This window comes from Heterocephalus glaber, unplaced genomic scaffold (genome assembly GCF_053883595.1).
Source record: "Heterocephalus glaber isolate CG9 unplaced genomic scaffold, H.glaber_assembly_v1.0 deba00001472, whole genome shotgun sequence".
NCBI classification, from domain to species: domain Eukaryota; kingdom Metazoa; phylum Chordata; class Mammalia; order Rodentia; family Bathyergidae; genus Heterocephalus; species Heterocephalus glaber.
The window spans coordinates 60,697,578-60,715,880 of record NW_028258315.1 but is presented as its reverse complement, the minus strand read 5'-3'; the positions used below and the strand labels follow the sequence as shown (position 1 = coordinate 60,715,880).

At 39.5% G+C, this 18,303-nt stretch overlaps 1 pseudogene; it reads right to left on the bottom strand.

Annotated features, from left to right (window-relative positions):
* Positions 1–16,142: 16,142 nt before the first annotated feature.
* LOC101698008 (eukaryotic translation initiation factor 2A pseudogene) lies at positions 16,143–17,925 on the bottom strand (annotated as a pseudogene).
* Positions 17,926–18,303: the final 378 nt, after the last annotated feature.

The window sequence follows — 18,303 nt, the reverse complement described above, 5'->3', positions numbered from 1 at the left end:
CTTAAGAACAGGCAAAGCCCATAAAAATGTCCGTAGAGAAGACAAACTTAAGCCACGACCCCCCGTTAGAGGGGCGGCCCCTAGGGTGCCATCCGGGTCGGGAGTATCCCTGAAACTTAAAAATGCGGAAGCCTTTCCCGTAACTAAAACTACTGACGCACAGAGACAGGCGTGAAGACACCACAGTGGTTTTGATTTTAAGGTCATTAAAAAATTTAAAACGGCTGCAGCTCAATATGGGGCCACTGCACCTTACACCATGGCTATTTTAAAATCGGTGGCAGAAAATTGGCTCACCCCAATTGATTGGCAGACTCTGGCCCGCGCCACCCTTACAGGAGGTGATTATTTATTATGGAAATCTAAATATGTTAAAAATTGCCGAGAAACTGCTAGGCGCAATGCTCAGGCGGGGAATGGATGGGTGCTTGACATGCTCCTTGGGGAGGGGGCCTACGCCGCCAACGACCAACAAATACAATTTGATGCGGGGTTATATGCCCAGATTCAGACCGCCGCCACTAGGGCCTGAAAAAAGCTCCCCTCCAAAGGAGACGTGAGTGCCTCCCTCACTAACATTCGGCAGGGCCCAGACGAGCCATTTGCGGACTTTGTCCACCGCCTTCTCACGGCGGCAGGCCGGATTTTTGGGAGCGCGGAGACAGGGACAGATTTTGTTAAACAGCTTGCTTTTGAGAACGCCAATGCCGCCTGTCAGGCCGCTATCCGCCCCTATAAAAAGAAAACTGACCTTTCCGGCTACATTCGCCTTTGTTCTGAGATTGGGGCCGCCTACCAACAGGGCCTTGCCATGGCGGCCGCCATGTAAGGCTTCACAGTCAAACAATTTTTGCAACGCCACGTCGGCAATAAGTGTTTCCGGTGTGGGGCCACCGGCCATTTTGCTAGAGAATGCCCGACCACTAAAATGCAGGGCCCCAATGCTCCACCCCCCGGGCCCTGCCCCCGATGTAATCGGGGGAGGCATTGGGCGAGTGAGTGCCGATCCAAAACTGATGCCCAGGGCCGACCCCTTCCCCCTCTTAAGGATTCGAATTCGGGAAACGGGAAAGGGGGCCAGCCCCAGGCCCCCAACTCCAAACAAATTTACGGGGCGCTCAATTTTGCTCCAATAAACAGCAATCCATTTCAGACCTCATCAGAACCACAAAAGGAAGTGCCGGATTGGACCTCAGTGCCACCACCCACACAGTATTGACCCCAGAAATGGGAGTCCAGGCCCTCGCCACAGGAGTCTTTGGACCCTTACCTAGAGAGACTTTTGGCCTCGTAATAGGCCGAAGCAGTAGTACCATAAATGGGCTGTTGGTTTACCCAGGAGTGATAGATAATGACTACTCTGGGGAAATTAAAGTTATGGTTTCTTCTCCCAAAGTTATTAATACCATTCAATCAGGCCAAAGATTTGCTCAATTGCTACTCCTTCCCCTTCTCTCTACCTCTAATAAGGCTCTAAACAACGCCCGAGGCAGCCAGGGATTCGGCTCATCTGATGTTTACTGGTCAGAGATACTTTCAGCACAAAAGCCTCTCGTGACCTTGTGGTTAGATGGGAGACAATTTTCTGGGCTGGTTGACACTGGTGCCGATGTAACTATCATAAAGGAAGAGGATTGGCCTCAGGCATGGCCATTAAAAGACACCCTCACCCATCTCGGGGGTATAGGTCAGAGTGAAAATCCTAAACAAAGTGCCAAAGATCTGACCTGGAGAGACCAAGATGGTAATCAGGACACCATTCAACCTTATATCATTTCAGGGTTACCTATTAATCTATGGGGAAGAGACTTACTATCACAAATGGGGATAATTATTTCCAGCCCCAATGAAATTGTCACTATGCAGATGTTTAAAAATGGGTACATTCCAGGAACGGGACTGGGGAAACACCCTACAAACCTTACTCACCCCATTGAGCCTGTCCCTCGGCCCCCTCGGGCAGGGCTAGGCCATTTTCCATAGGGGCCATTGACACTCCTGCGGCCCATGCTGAAAAGATTACCTGGCTCTCAGATGATCCAGTGTGGGTCGATCAGTGGCCCCTCTCTAAGGAGAAATTGTCAGCAGCTCAACAGTTGGTGCAGGAACAGCTTCATGCTGGCCATATTATTCCTAGCCACTCCCCTTGGAATACTCCCATTTTTGTCATTAAAAAACGGTCGGAAAAATGGAGACTCTTACAAGATCTTAGAGCAGTTAATAAAACCATGGTACTCATGGGAGCTTTACAACCTGGTCTCCCTTCGCCGGTAGCCATTCCCCTTGGGTATTACAAGATTATTATTGATTTAAAGGATTGCTTTTTCACCATTCCCTTACATCCTGCTGATCAAAAACGCTTCACATTTAGCCTTCCAGCGACCAATTTCTGTACCCCAATGCAGCGCTTTCAGTGGCTGGTTCTGCCCCAAGGCATGGCCAATAGTCCCACCCTGTGCCAGTCATTTGTAGCCGCGGCACTCCAATCCACCCGAGACAATTGGCCTCAAATGTATATTATCCATTACATGGATGATATCCTTGTAGCGGGGCAATTAGGAAGTGAGGTTTTAGCTTGTTATGCTGACCTTCGACGGGCACTTGAATCTCATGGCCTCCAGATTGCCCCTGATAAGGTTCAACTAAAAGACCCTTATAACTACCTTGGATTTCAGATGAAGGGACGTCACATTTCCTCCCAAAAGCTTACCTTGCGGCTGGACGGTCTTAAGACTTTAAATGACTTCCAAAAATTGCTAGGAGACATTAATTGGCTTATGCCCTATTTAAAACTCACTAAACATGACCTGAAGCCTCTCTATGATACCCTACAAGGTGATAACCACCCTACTTCACCTCGACAGCTCACTGCCGAGGGGCGCAAAGCCATCAGTACAGTGGAACAAGCCATTCAAAATCAAACAATTAATTTTATGGATTATAACTCTCCTTTACAGTATATCATCTACAAAACCTCCCTCTCTCCCACTGCTGTCTTTTGGCAAACCGCTCCCCTTTTGTGGGTTCATCTCCCAGTTTCCCCTAAGCGGGTCTTTTACCCCTATTATGTTGCAGTTACAGACCTAGTTATCTTGGGCAGAGACCATGGAAAGATGTACTTTGGAAAAAAACCTGATGTCATTATCCAACCCTACCCTAAGGACCAGGTCGATTGGCTTATACAAACCACCGATTCCTGCCCAATTGCTCTTGCTTCTTATTCAGGGTTATTGGACAACCACTATCCTCCCAGCAAACTTATTGACTTTGCCAACAGACATGACTTCATTTTCCCGAAGATCACTTCTTGCTTTCCTCTGCCAGAGGCTCTACCCGTTTTTACAGACGGTTCTTCCACTGGAATGGCTGCCTATGTGTGGGATGATAACATTGTCCAGTTCCAAACCGCCCACTCTTCGGCCCAGTTAACCGAGCTCCAGGCAGTCATAGCGGTCTTTACCGCATTTCCTGCCCGAGCTTTTAATCTCTTTACTGACAGTGCTTACATTGCCCAATCTGTTCCCTTATTAGAAACATATGGACTGATCAAACTTGCCTCTCAGACTGGTGGTCTTTTCCTCCAATTACAAGATCTAATCAGAAAACGATCCAAATCCTTTTTCATTGGGCACCTTCGCACCCACTCTAACCTACCCGGCCCACTTGCAGAGGGCAACCGCTTAGCAGACCTAGCCACAAGACCTCAGGCTTTTGCCTATTCAATAAATACTGATGCCCCCAGTCCGATTGACCAAGCACAGAAGGCACACCAATTCCATCATCTTAATGCTCACACGCTTCGCCTTATGTATAAGCTTACTAGAGAACAAGCTAGACAAATTGTTAAGGCCTGCCCTACATGCACTCTGCACCTTCCTACACCTCATCTGGGAGTTAATCCTCGTGGCTTGATTCCAAATGCCCTATGGCAAATGGACATCACACATTACCCTAAATTTGGAAATCTTAAATATATACATGTCAACATTAATACATATAGTGGATTCATATTTGCCACCCTGCAATCTGGGGAAGCTACTAAACACGTCATTGCTCATCTCCTCACTGCCTTCTCAGTGCTTGGCTGCCCACAACAAATTAAAACAGATAATGGTCCTGGCTATATCAGCTCTGGCTTCTCCAAATTTTACAAACAATTTACAATAACACATATAACGGGAATCCCATATAATCCACAGGGACAAGGCATTATAAAAAGGGCTAATCTCACACTTAAAATTACTTTAGACAAAATAAAAAAGGGGGAATGGTATCCTACTAAGGGGTCTCCTAGAAATCTGATATCACATGCACTATTTATTCTTAACTTCTTAAATTTGGATGCCAAAGGTTTATCTGCAGCCAATCGTTTCTGGCAACCAGAGACGCAACGACAATTTGCCTCGGTGATGTGGAAAGACCCCCTGGACCACTCATGGCACGGGCCGGATCCTGTACTTATCTGGGGCTGAGGATCGGTGTGTATTTACTCCAAGGAAATGAAGTCAGCCAGGTGGCTCCCAGAACGCCTAGTAAAACAAGTTGATAGGTGTGCTGATGATGCCGATGACCTGACGTTGTCCAATCTTAACCAGTTAACAATGGCACCTACAATTACAATCTAATAATCATCAAGAGTATAGTATAATTCAATTTGGCTAGTTATATTTGGGTGCACCCTAATTTTACACACTGTCTTATATGTTTGTCTATTGTCTGTTGTTTGTGTTTGTACAGTTGAGCTCAATATGTTCCTTCCTCTTCAAAGGATATTCGCCTATTGTTAAATTGACTTATAGATAATATTATTAAACTAAAGACATGCTTTTCTTCCCAGGTTGTTAATTGATCAAAGTACCACTGAAATTTATTTTATGAAAGTGACGTGCATTGTTACCCACACGCAACAATCAAATTACAATTAACAGTTATAAAATAAAAAGATATATATTCTTAATTGTTTGTCAAAACGATTATAGATGGGAACTCCCTTTGATGAATATAGAAGTGGCCACCCAGAAAATGATTATTCTGGTCTTAATTCATTAAAGGGACCCCCTAGTAAATTTTATATTATATAATCTTATGGGAGACATATCACAATAAATATTATCTAAATATGTTATAAATTGATTGTATTGGTTGTCCTTGATATTTAAGCACTAAATATGTTGTTACAAAACGTTCATATTGGTTAAGTTCTGAATATGTTATTGTAGCATGTCCACATTGGTTATCTTCAAAAGCTTAATCAGGGTAGCTTAACTCTCTTATTCACAGTCTAGCCTTAAATGAACATTGCTGTTTTTATGCCAACAAATCTGGGATCGTCAGGGGAAAAATTCGCGAACTTCAGGAAGATTTAAACAGATGACGACAAAAATTCACTCAAAATCCCCTCTGGACTGGCCTCAATGGTTTCCTCCCTTATCTCCTCCCTTTGCTGGGACCCTTATTGGGTCTACTCTTGCTCATTTCTTTAGGGCCCGTACTTTATAACAAAATCATGGCCTTTCTTAGAGCCCAGATAGAGGTAATAAAAACAGCGCCCATACAGGTCTACTATAATAGATTGGCAATGGCTGACCAGGACAAATGTCGGACCATCGATTAGGTCCTTGCCGTGGCGAAGTGTTCTCGCCCCACCTGGTGAGTGGGCTGGCAAGCCAATGACGGGCAACTGAGCAAGCGTGCCATGCAATGAGAGAGCCCTCGTGTGCCGCCTAAGACAGGTGCCAGAGCCTTGATTCTCTGGTTAACCGATGACGGGTAAGGTGCACGGTGCAGACACGTGTGTTGCTCTGACCCAAGACAGGCTCAGCCCCCGCAGGCTTGGCTCTCCTGACGCCTTTCTAAAATTATAATTTTAAAGGGAGGACCTGTGGGGGGCCTTGCCCCCCCGCTAGAACTCTTGAGTGCCTTTTACGGACATATCCGGGCCTGCTGCAAATCTACCCGGCAACAAGGAAGTAGCCCCAGTACCCTCCTCTTGCTCCTCCCCTCTAGCCCTATGGTATATATGTTGTAACAGCTTCTGCAATAAACAAGACTTGATCAGAAACCTGTCTTGTCTCCATCTCTCGTGTCCCCTGTCCCCTCTCATCCTCGCTCCCCCTCTAGGGTCTCCGTTGACTTACCCGCGGGCCGGGACACAAGATAAGCAAAGTTATGCTGTAATACCTTACCTTAAATTTCAAAGGCATCTCATAATAAAAGTTGATTCCTCCCTCACTGTCCATTTCTGTCAAGGGTCAATTGGCTGCAGGGTGTCTTATACATAGCACTTCATCAGTCCCTGTGTGGAGGAAAAAGTGCCCCACAGGATCTCACACTGACCATTTTAAATCTTGCAGCCCAGAAATGACACATGCCCCATCTCCACACAGTACATTAATTAGAACCAGTCACTTGGCCATACACCAAGCACAAAGAAGACTACAGGAGAGTAGAATAATGTTTCAGTGAGATGCAGTGATAACTTTCAAAATCATTTTGGAGAACAATGTATAATGCATTTTAAAAATACTATTTAAATATTTAAAAGGTCATTTTAAAAGTTTATACATATTGACCCAGTAATCACACTTCTAGAAATATTTAAGGAAATATCCTTATGTGATTATATATAAATGGATAGATATGTTTCAACCCTGAATATAAAACAACTAGATTGAGTAAATTTTTTTCTTTTCACTTTAGGAAGCAGCTAAATGCCTACCAATCACCACCACCCCTTAAGAAAAAACAAGTTATAAATAGCTATAAACAAGCAAGCAAGCAAGCCCAAATGCAAATACATTGCTTTACTTTTAATGACTGGGAAATTGATCAACTCTTTTATGCATTCCAACTGCAAGATTCAATTCTGAAAGCCCTCTGAAATGAAGTAATATAAGATGTTTATATTAATGTTTTTATCTCAGGCCCTGAGGTAGATGTTTTACCATAATTTTAATACAGGTTATTTCAATTTCAGGAGCAACAAGTGTTCTCATTTAATCAGGTTTTCACTAACAATGGAAAGTAGAATGTTATAGCATATGAAAAGACATTAAGACCAAAAAAGGAGACTAATTTCACAGTAATTATAGGACTACACACACACACACGCACACACACACTTTTAAAAGCAAGGTTAATTTAGCTGAGGCAAAGTAGTACTTCCCGTAAGTTTTAAAGCCAATATAATGGAATTCTACTAGTTTAGATTCAGGCAGTCCTGTGTTTGAATTCCAGTTTTGCTCTATAATAACTGTAAGAGCTTGGACAAACATTTAATTTCTCTAGGTTTCTGTGTCCTTGCCTATAAAATGGGATAGTACTTATACATATCTCATAATGTGTTGTGGAGATTAAATAAGAAAATTATTTGTGTAGCATTTATTGATCTGAGCAGTGATTAGTGTTGAATAAACATCAGGGTTCTCTAGAAAAACAAGCAACAAAGTGCGGGCCCATGCATGTGTGCATGCATGTATGTGTATCAAATTGCTCAAATTCCCTCACTGATACCTTTACTGAGTGTAGTACACAAAGCTTCTCCAGTGACAGTGATCTGATAGTGCTTACTGGTGATGTGGATTTCCTTGCTGATTTAGATGATGGAATGGCTTCCAATTTCAATCAAAATTCTCCTATTAGAATTTTGGTCTCAAACTTTCTTTGGATTCTTTAGCGCTAGGGGCTATTGCTTCTATGCAAACAGAAAAAAACCCCAAAAGAATAGGAAGCTGTAGCCTCTTTCTGGCAGCTTAAAACCAAAATGTAAAAAGAGATTATCTGGAGAAAACAGGACAATCCATAGAGCTGGCTTTAATAAAAAGGAAGAGGAAGACAACTATGAATCCATGTTATGGCTTGTGTTTAGATTTCCCCCCAAAGTCTCATGTGGTCTTAGGTGGGGCTTTTTCAGAGGTGAATGAATCTAAAGTGTGTGATTGATTCATGGTATAATGCTAGGTTCAAGTGCACTAGGATTAAGGGTGTGCATGCTACCCAACCTGAGTAATCTGAATAAGAGAAAAGGAACAGAAAGACTTCTCTTGTTGCTTTTGCTACAGTGTGGATTCCATGAACTGTTTCTCCTCTGAGACACCCCTCTACTATATGCCACCCTACCTTGGAGCCAGTCTATTGAAACCAGTACAAACTATGAACTAAATAAACCTTTCCCCTTTAACTTTGGGTGTTGGATATTTTGTCTCAGCAATGAGAAAAGTAACTAAGACAAAATTTGGTACCAGAGAAGTGGAGTCATTACTGTGACATTACCTGGCAATGTGGCTCAACAGCCTGTGGAACTGGCTTGTGGAAGTGGGAAGAGTTAGAAAAGGTTGGAGATGTTGGCTGAAAAAGTAGAGCTTCAGTAGCTTAGGCTGCACTGTATGGAAGATTCTGATCAGAGCTCAGGAGACCAGAAAGCCAGTAAAGACCAAGCTCAGGAGGTTTCTGCTGGGAAGAAGGACTGCACTGGCTGTTGGACTCCAGATAATATTTGTTAAGCCTTGACAGAAAGTTTGTCTGCATATTGATCATGTCCAGAGACTTTGTCTGAGTCTGAGATTTAAGGCAGCAGAAGAATTTCAAGGCAGTCTAATGTTGAGGAAGTGGCATGGCTACTGTTGGGGGCTCTTAATCAGACAGGTTGAGAATTAAGACCCTAGCAGAAAGATTTAAGATGTTTTGAGTATGGACAGAAGGGAAGGTACAGTAAAGTTGTGGACTCCAAAGATAGATCAGAGGAAATCTTTTTTCTTGTACTTGTTTCAAATTTAGTTGTGATATTTTTATTTTTATTTTATTTTAATAGCAAAACATTTATTAGTACATTTTAGGTGTACAGAATGATAACACTCATCATAGGGAATTTGCATCTGTGCATGATACATCCTGGCTTTTTTCCCATCCCCCTCTCCTGATGCCTCCTCCCCTCCCTGTGTACAAAATCTGTTTCCATTTTTAATTAATTTTATTAGTACATTTTAGGTATACAATATAATGACATTCATTATTGGAAATTTGCATCTTTACATAATCTCTCTTGGTTCTTATTTTTCCCCATTCCCCTGCCCTCCTTTCAACCTCTCCATCCCTCCTTATTTACAAAGACTTTGTTTGCATTTTTTCCTTCTATTTTTTCTTTTTGTGTGTGTGTCTGTTCTTTCCTTTCTCCTTCCCTCCTCCCTTGTTCACCTTCCCTTTTGAACATTTTTTCCCACTTTCCAATATCTATAATACATTTTAGTTCTCACACTTGGTTTCTCACACCAGAGAATCAATGCAGTATTTAAACATGTGTGTTCAATTTATTTCTTAAGAGTATAGTCTCAAGGTCCATCCATTTAGCTATAAAAGTATGAAGCCCATCCTTCTTAATGGCAGAGTAGTACTCCACTATATGAAAAAAACCTACATCTTCTTTATCCATTTGTCAGTTGATAGGCATTTGGTCTGTTTCCAAGATTTACCTATTACCAACTCTACTGCTATAAACATGGGTATGCATATATCTCTGTGGTATGAAGCTTTTAATTCTTTCAGAAAGATAACAAGAAGGGTGATACCTAGGTCAAATGGAACCTCTAATTTTAGTTTTTTGAAAAATCTCCACACTGATTTGTACAGTGTTTACACCAGTATACACTCCCACCAGCAGTGGAGAAGTGCTCCTTTTTCTCCACAGCCCCTCCAGCATTTGTTATTGGTTGATTCTTGATAACAGTCATTCTTTTTGGAGTGAGATGGAATCTCAGCATTTTTATAATTTGCACTTCTCCAATGACTAGAAATGTTGAACATTTTTTCATATATTTATCTGCCATTTCTACTTCTTCTTGTAAGTATCTATTCATTTCAGATGTCCATTTTTGGATTGGGTCTTTAAATGTGGGGGGTGTCTGATTTTTTTTTTAGTTCCTTATTTATTCTAGATAGTAGTTCTTTGTCTAAGGCATAGCTGGGAAAAAAAATTTTCATACAATGTGGGTTGTCTCTTCACTCTGTTGGTGGTTTTTCTTGCTGCGCAAAGTTTTTTAATAAAATGAGATCCCAGTTGTTGATTCTTTGTAGTATTTCCCATGTGTTTTGAGTTTTGTTCATGAAGTCTTTGCCTGCTCTTATGTCCTCAAGTGTTCTACCTATTCTCTCTTTTAGCAGATTTAGAATTTCTGTTTTCATATTTAGATCTTTAATACATTTTGATTTTATGTTAGTGCATGATGAAAGATATGGGTCTCATTTTAATCTTCCACATGTGGAAAACCAATTTTTCCAGCACCATTTATTAAATAGGCTTTCTTTCAGTGAAGGTGTCTAGTTCCTCTGTCAAAGATAAGGTGGCTGAATATGTACGGAGTTGTTTCTGAAACTTCTAATCTGTTCCATTGATCCTCAGGTCTGTTTTTTGCCACTTTCATGCTGTTTTTAATCACATTATCTTTGTGGTATAATTTCAAGTCAGGGATTGTGACACACCCTGTCTTGTTTTTATTGCCCAGAATTGCCACTGATATTCTAGGTCTCTTCTACTTCCAAATGAACTTTAGGATTGTTTTCTCTAATTCTGTGAGATATCCTGTTGGAATTTTGACCAGGATTGCATTGAATCTGTGTAACAGTTTAGTCAGTATATCCATTTTCACTATATTGATTCTTCCTATCCAAGAACAAGGAATATTTTTCCATTTTCTGATATCCTCTTTAATCATCTTTTTCAGAGTAGTGTAGATTTCAATGCAGAGGTCTGTTACTTCTTTCACTAGATTGATGCCTAGGCATTTTATTTTATGGATGCTACTGTGAAAGGTGTTGTTTCTCTGATTTCTCTGTCAGTGAGTTTGTTATTCATGTACAGGAAGGCTATTAAGTTTTGAATGTTGACTTTGTAGCCAGCTATGCTACTGAATTTGGTTATCAAATCTAGAAATCTTTTGGTAGATTTTTTAGGGTCTTCTATGTAGAGTATCATGTCATCCACAACTAATGATAATTTAACTTCTGCCTTTCCCATCCTTATTCCTTTTCTTTCTTCCTCTTGTCTAATTGCTCTGGCTAGTGTTTCCAGAACTATATAGAAGAATAGTGACAGTGGATATCCTTATCATATCGTTGTCTCGTTCCTGATTTTAGAGTGAAAGTTTTCAGTTTCTGTCCATTTAGTATTATGTTGTCTGTTGGTTTGTCATAGATGGCTTTTATCACATTGAGATAAAGACCATCTATACCAATTTTCTTTATGGTTTTTATAATGAATATGTGTTGGACCTTGTCAAATGCTTTTTCTGCATCTATTGAGAGAATCATATGGTTTTTGTCCTTGGCTCTGTTAATATACTGTATTACATTTATTGATTTGGATATGTTAAGACATCTCTGCATCCATGGGATGAATTCTACTTGGTCATGGTATCTAATCCTCTTCATGATTTGCAGCATTGTGTTTGCCAGTATCTTATCGAGAATTTTTGCATCTATGTTCATTAGGGAGATTGGCCTGTCATTCTCTTTTTTTATTGCATCCTTCTCTGCTTTTAATATCAGGTAATGCTTGATTCCTGGAATACATTTGGGAGTATTGCTTCCATTTCAATTTCATTGAAGAGTTTGAGAAGTAGCAGCATTAGGTCTTCTCTAAACTTCTTGTAGAATTCAGGAGTGAATCTGTCAGGACCTGGGCTTTTCCTTGGTGGGTTTTTAATTACATCTTCAATTTCATTGAATGATACAGGAATTTTTATATCTTTTTTATTCAATTTTGATAATTCATACGCATCTAGGAATCTGTCCACTTTTGTATATTCCATCTTATTAGAAGACAGTTTCTCAAATAGGTTTTGATGATCTTCTGGATTTCTGCAGGATCAGATCTGAGGAGATCTTGATTGTTAAGAAGGAACCAAAAAATACCAAAGATGACCTGAGGACATCACAAGAAGCAGCAGGACTCCATCTTTTGCAGCCTCAAAATTGGAAAAGTGAAAGACTTTGCTTTGAGAAGAGAATCCTAAAATAACATGTTCCAGAATGGTGGAGGCTTAGGGAAGTTTTTCCTCAGGATTTGGTTCATAGGTACTGGACTCCTACAGCCAAGAGAGAAGGAAGCCTGGCTACCATTCTATCTGGCAGCAGACCTTGGTATCATTCACGTGGTACTGATTTTAGGTGTATGCAGAATGCAAGAGTTGTGAGGTCAGGAAGGCTTTCCCCTAGATTTCAGAAGGTCTGGGAAGCCAGGCAGTATGCCCCTGAAAGGGTAGTGTGTGAAGCTATGAATGTGAAGCCAAAGGTGCAGTGGAGAACCCAGAAGTTTAGAGAAGCCTAGAACATGGATCTTCTGAGGAAAACTACAAGGAGAGTACAGAGCCAGCCCCAGAAAGCTCACATGTAGCCATGTGAGCTACAATCACTAAAAGTGCCAATAGGGGCATGGCCACTCAAGCTCTTTGGAGTTCATAGATGCTGAGAGTGGAACTGTGGGATTTAATGTTTGTCCTACTGGATTTTGGACTTGCTTTGATTCTCTTCCTTTGTTTCCCTCTGTTTGTAACTTTTGGAATGAAAATGTCAATATGATGACCCTACTCTTTTCACCAGTATCTACCTTTGCCTGGTTAATTTTTACACATCTGCCAAAAAAATCTATTCAAATATCAAACATACAGGGACACATTTACTGACTTGTTTGTATTTATATTGTGTTCTTTCTCAGAGCACTTCTTTCATAGTAGATATCAGAGCTTTGATTATTTTTATGATGAGACTTTAATATCAATGTTGCTCCACCTAAAGCAACATGAGAGCAAGAATCACATTTGTGAAGCTCAGCACTGGATTCCCAACATCTACCTGAGTGCCCAGTTCAGAGTCTCATAAATATTTGTGAAATGAATGAATAAATAACTTGACAAAAACAGATATCTTCAAAACAGTTACAGTACCATCAGCCTAAAAAGTCAGAGTTATCAAATAATACTCAAAGTTATTCTGGTAAGAGAATAGGTAGGGAAAAAGAAATATGAAATGTCCTAGACTTTTAAGCAAATTAAAGAAAAACCTTGATAATTCATATACCTTAGAATTTGGAAGACAAATTCATTCGTATACTTTATCTTCCTGAAAGCTGGAGGTATTTGCATAAAAATAATTTCAAAATTTAAAAAATGAGCTCCATCTGGGCTATTAAATAAGAAGTTGAAATTTAATAAGGAGGTTTCAGAAATTATGAGAGGCCAAACAGGGAGCTGTTTTCAAACAAAAGAATTAGACCCCAGACAATGTGAAAAAAATCCATGTAAGCTTTAACCATCACAAAAGAAGTACTGATGTATATCACACAAGCTTCTGTAGTGTCCAGACTTCTCAATGGTCAAGAGAATTCAATGACTTCACTGGGAAATTTAGACCACAGTAGTGGTTCCCAGCTTTAGCCAGGTTCAGCATTACCTGATATTTAGGTTCTAACAGAGATACTGGCTCCATCCACAAAATTCTTCCTGATTAATGAAGTCTGACTAGGAATCTGCATTTCTAATGAATACCAAGGTGACATTGACACAGCATATAGGTTTGAGGATCACACTTTGAGAAGAATTAACTGGAATATAAAGCAAGAACTCTCCATGCAGAGTGAGGTGAGAAGCTGAACTTCCTTTTTTCTTCTTCTAAAGCACACCTCCCACATTCCACTATATTTCAAATGTTGGTTAACTGGCTTATACCTTTATGTAAACAGGGAAAGTAGGTGGAACATAGCCTGTATTAAAGGCTGCTTCCGGTAGCCACCTCCATGGAACAAAGCCTTCTCAATCCACAAGAAGCAACCTGAGAACAACCCAAAATAAAAATAACTTGATTCATAGCATTCTTTTTTTAATGTATGTGGTACCAAAGCAAGCACGATTCTTGGCATTCTTTTAAAAAAACAAACAAACAAAAAATCCCAGCTATAGTAACAATATATTAAATCTTACATAACAACATAAAATCAAAAGCACTAGAAATTCACTACCAGATATTCTGATATATTATGCTAAAAATTGTGTTATACATACCATTAACTTACAATAAGATATACAATATTTACTTCATAGAGAAGAAAATATGTTTCATCACAAAAATAGATTTACTGGATTTTAGCTGTAAGTTCTAAAGTTTTATTTTAAAGATAAAAAAGCAAGATTCATCATTAAAATTCATCTTAGTTGTTTAAAATAACAAAAATAGCTGCCTTTTATTGAACACTTTCCATGTGCTCATTGTAAAATACTATATACCTTAAGTTCACATGAATTTACTACAGACCTGTAGGTATTTAGAATCAATCTTTGAATATTCTTGGTTCTACATATGCAAACCCTCTTGGTAAAATTCATATGTGATTCTAAATTAAACCCTCACAGCACTTACACAGTCATTTGTAGTCATGTGAGGAATAATAAAAAATTTGATTCACCCAACATATGCCTTCATAGTCCTGTTCAAACAAGGCAACACTGTTTTGAATATTGCTTTTCTGTTTTAGCCATCACTTGTAAATAAGTATCCTGTTTTCACATTCTTGTGATCTTGTGATTTTGTTGTTTAAAATGGTTTACCCTTAGTGTTGAAATGGTTGTGGTCTGCCTTGCAAGCGCAAGGTCCTGAGTTCGATCCCTGGTACAAAAAAAAAAAAAAAAAAGAGAGAAATGGTTGCAGTGTTCTCAAGCATAAGAAGGGTATGATATGGGCCAGGGATTTAGCTCAGTGGTTTTGCCTCCTGCTGTGTAAGCACAAGGACCCAAGTTCAATCCCTGGTACTAAAAAAAAAAAAAAGAAGGATGTGGTATACCTTATGCAAAAAGCATGAGTGTTGGATAAGATTTGTTCAGGCATAACTTACAGTGCCATTAGCCATGAATCCAGTGTTAATGAATCAACCATATGTACTGGGAGATGACTTTCAAAAAAACAACATAAAACGAGTATGTATTGACTGTAAGGAGAAATATACGGAGTTCAGTATTTGCAAATTCAGAGTTTATATGACTTCATAGAAGGTAGTAACTACAAATAATGAAAATCAAATGTATTTATGACAAAAATGATATAATTTTTGTTCCTATCTTACAAAGAGATGGCATCTTTAAAAGGTCAGACTACATGGCGAAAAAGTAGTAGAGTTTGTGTTTTAATCATCTCTGAAAACAATGTCCAACCGTGTTAGTTTACCATGCAGTAGCATAGAGGTATTGCACATGCAATTAGTATGAACTCTGGGTTCTAATCCAGGATTACCCCTAATTTGATAGTTAGGAGTTATCACTCTCCCTATATCTGAGTTTCTTTGCCCACAAAATGAAAATATTCACAATGCTTAAGAAAGTAAATATATATATATGCTTGCGAGGCAGGTGGCAGAACCACTGAGCTAAATCCCCAGCCCAACACATAGTATATTTTAAACAGAGATTTAGTTAGTTTCAAAACTAATCACCTTGCGTTTGGACCTGAGGAAAATATCCAGTAGGTAAGGAAATATCTTCCCCACCCAACAAATCAGGCTCTGCAGATTTATATTCTCCAGATATGATGTCCCCACAGATATGGGGACCAGAATGGAAAAGTTATAGCTCTTCACACTTAGTGATGTGTCATCCTTCATGCTATTGCATGGCAGGTAGCAGTTCTTGTGTAGATTAAAAAGCTCACTTGGGCCGGGGATTTAGCTAAGTGGTTCTGGTGCCTGCCTTGCAAGCACAAGGTTCTGAGTTCGATCCCCAGTACAAAAAAAAAAAAAGCTCATTTTCTCCATAATACCTAGGGTTGAAATAATTCCATTCATCAGCTCTGGGTTTTTTGAATTTAAAATATTTTTATTCATTTATACAGTAAATACTGTCCCCAATTAAAAATCAATGTCTCTTAATCTGTCCAGCTTAACTGAAAAATTCAGATATTCAGATATTTCTTTTCTTTATCACGTACTGACATGATCCAGGATGTAAATGTCAATTAATAGACAATTATTAAGTAATTTCATACATATGCAGAATCTTGGATAAATGGTTAAAATTGCAGACCAATATTAAATGTAGGCACATGGACATTTCAGATACACCAATAGGTTTAACAGAGATGTGTTTACACTGATTTTTAGTAACCAATTTGCTTTCAGTCAGTCTTTAAATATCCAATTCCAAATCTTCCAGCTCCTGGAGAATGGCTGTCTCTTTTTGAATTTTCTCCAACTGGCTTTTTTCTAGCTGTTTTCCAGCTGCTGCTTATTCTTTAAGTTGTTCGATTGCTTTCAGTTTCTTCTTCAAATTCTTAATTTTTTTGTCTATTTCAGGGTCACCAGAAGTTGACTGAGAGATAGTGTTTTGTGGTATATTCTGTGGTATACTCTGTGGGGCAGGAGTGGGTGTCACATCTGGACTTTTGTCACTTCTTGCTTCCTGCTTTGCAGCTTTTTTAGCTTCATGCTTCCTTTGATTTTTAAGGGCTGTTTTTGATAATGGTTTATCATGTCCTGGTTGTGGTTTCATATTCTGGGGTGGTTCTTCCTCATGCAATTTGGAGTTGGTGATTGGTTTATTTCTTAAAGCTGGAGGTCTATAAGCTGTTGCAACCTTAGGCTCCTTACTGGGTACTTCACTTGGAACTGCTTGGTAAGTTACTGTTTTTGTTGGAAATATTCCATCCAAGAATGGCTGCTAAGGAACCTGCTACAATTCTCCATTTGATGGGACATCATACTTGTGCAAGATAGAGCCAGTATAATGCCAAATCTTGTATCCATTATTAACATGTAACCTGGAACCACATGTGGCTGTTAAGATATGCTCACCATCTGGACACCAAGCCAAATATGTAGAATCAGAAGCTACTGGTTTAGAAATGTTTGTAGTTTTTAACATCCCATACTTCCATTTGTTCCCTCAGATTTCCAAATCTAGCTAGTACTAATATATGTCCATGAGGGCTGTAGTAGGCTGCATTTCGAGGACCAGTTCCAAAGTCAAACACCGGATCACATTTCAAATTGTAAATTGTTGCTTTGGTGGGCATAAAACCATATACAACACAAAATTCAGTTGAACTATAATTCCAAACTACATCATAAATGAGGCCATTTTTTGATAATTGCACCACAGCACTTTCTCCATTTGTTGCAATGTAGTGCAGTGTTTGTTCTCCATAGTAGGAAGCTCCTGTCTTATCAACTTCTGTACTAGCTATTACCAACACAGCAGTGGCTTTTTTATTCCACAGCATTGTAACCTTATCTGCTTTAAAGAAATTCTTTTGGCTAAAGCTACATGAGGTCCAGCAAAGTTGGGGTACTGGTATAATCTAACAAATGAAGGTGCACCTTTACTTCCTGGAACATAGACAGCTACCTTGTATGGTTGGGGTCCAGGTGATAAAACAAAATCATTAATTTTTTGCAAAAGCAACTTATTTGCAATTGTGTTAAAATTGTTGTTTTCAAAGAAGTGAACTACATTGTTAACATTTCGGGCACAAATAATTTCATCTTCTGACCAGGATGGACACCTATTTTGTGCTTTTTTCTGTATAAAAGATTTCAAACATTCTCCAGTTTTCACATCATAAAGTTGTAGGTTGGGTATCCCACCTGTGCCATCTTTAGAAGTAGTGTAAGGCTGCCACGTTGCCAGGATAGTCTTCTGGGGTGAGAATTCAAGGCAAACTGTCTTTGGGAGGTCGAAGGAGTGCAGTAGTCTCTTGTTAGTGACATTGATAATATTTACTTTTTCTCCATTGGCCCAGGCAAATAAGATCCCATCCTTACTATGGGTATAAACTTTGCAGTTTTTCCCAGATTCCCTTGGAAATACTGTGCTTTCTGTAAAGTGTGGTGGGCCATTCATCATGTACAGTCCTTCTGATCCTCGGACTGTCAAGAGCGGCGTGGACGGCGCCATCTTGTCCATTCATCAGTTCTTTTAAACCTATGTCTTTGAAATGTCACTCAGAAAACATAACTTTTGCAATTCCTTCCTATGTGCAGAATAAGGTTTTTTGCTTGTCTCCCAGAAAAAAAAAAGTTAAAATATAGTGATTACTATATTACTTGATTCTAAGTAATACCAAAGTGGATTCACTTAAAAGCAGAGGTCTGGATTTTTATCCTTTGTTTTCCAAAATACACAATATTGTCTTCAGTTTTATGTGTCATTTAACAGAACTGATGAAATGATGCTCTTAAATCACTTAGCACAGTGCCTAGTCAGACTAGACCAAGATATAGGAGCATCCAGTAAAGCTAATCAATTACATCATTTAAATTATAGTCTTTAAATA